General features: G+C 40.0%; 1 non-coding gene across 1 annotated transcript; it reads left to right on the top strand.

Moving 5' to 3' along the window:
- The first annotated feature begins 757 nt into the window (after positions 1-757).
- LOC128032187 (small nucleolar RNA R71) lies at positions 758-864 on the top strand. The gene has a single exon (XR_008188315.1). It is a non-coding gene; the product is annotated as a small nucleolar RNA R71 (small nucleolar RNA).
- Positions 865-1,270: the final 406 nt, after the last annotated feature.

The following is a 1,270-nucleotide window of genomic DNA, read 5'->3' as shown; positions in this document are numbered from 1 at the left end:
CGCTTTACAATGCTCCTTCTCTGGATTCCTCAGATTCTCCGTATCACTAGGTAAAGCACCTTGTGGTCAGTTTCTGAGTTCAGTTGCAATCTGGCCCACTTGATTCTCCAAATTCGTTAGAGAGGCATCATTTTTCACCATGTATGCCTTCAATAGATTCTCTAAGCTATTGGATGGTTCAGCTTGGGTTGGTTTCTGAGCTTGTTAAGAAAAACTAAATGGCTGGGTCGATCTAGGTTGGACATAATTGTTACTGGTTCCTGCCCTTTGGTTACTCTAGGAAAAATTTGGGTGGTTTCGCCATGATGGGTTATAGAAATTGGATTGCAGCCCTTGCCTTCCTCGATTTTGGTTCTAGTTACCATGTAATACACGAATTCTGGGTTCGATGGACATTCTTCAAATAAATGTCCTTTCCCATGATAAACACAGGCTACATTTTTAAATTGATTTAGTGGTTGTGCTGCAAAAATATTACACCCCATTAGTAGTAAGATTTTTAAACATTGAGGATATTGATGATACTTGAGATGCTAGTGAAGTAAGAGCGTCTACTTCATGTATTCCAGTGACTCATCTTCCTGACGCTACTTGATTGGTTGGACATTGATAATTGTTGCTGCAAATCCTCTCAATGATTTCATAAGCCTCATTATAAGACTTAGAAAGGAGAGCACCATTAGCAGAAGTGTCTACTACCATCGTAGTGTAAGCATTGAGACCATTATAAAATGTCTCAAGTTGTATGCAATGTGGGATTCCATGATGAGGGCACTTTCGTAATAATTCTTTGTACATTTCCCATGCCTCAAACAATGACTCATTATCCATTTGTTGGAAAGTAGTGATCTCGTTCCTCAACTTAGCATTCTTGCTAGGCGGGAAATACTTCATAATGAATTTTTCTGCTAACTTTTGCCATGTTGAAATTGAGTTTGGTGGTAATGAGTTCAACCAAGCTCGAGCTCTGTCCCTTAGTGAATATGGGAATAGCTTCAATCATAATGCATCTTCGAACACTCCGACTAACTTGAAAGAATCGCTCACCTCCATAAACAGTCTTAAGTGTAGGTGAGGATCTTCGGTAAGCATTCCACTGAATCGGCCTCCTGTCTGAAGCATCTGGAACATGACTGGCTTCAACTCGAACTGTTGTGCCTCAATTTCGGGTCTCCTAATACTTGGATTAAGATCATGAAATACTGGCACAGCATACTGTCTGAAAGCTCTATCCCTATCATCAAAAATAAGGATAGGATTTTGAGCAAGG

Source organism: Gossypium raimondii, chromosome 8 (assembly GCF_025698545.1).
Source record: "Gossypium raimondii isolate GPD5lz chromosome 8, ASM2569854v1, whole genome shotgun sequence".
Classification (NCBI taxonomy): Eukaryota; Viridiplantae; Streptophyta; class Magnoliopsida; order Malvales; family Malvaceae; genus Gossypium; species Gossypium raimondii.
Note: the sequence above shows the minus strand (reverse complement) of the source record. Positions and strands in the feature narration are given on the sequence as shown.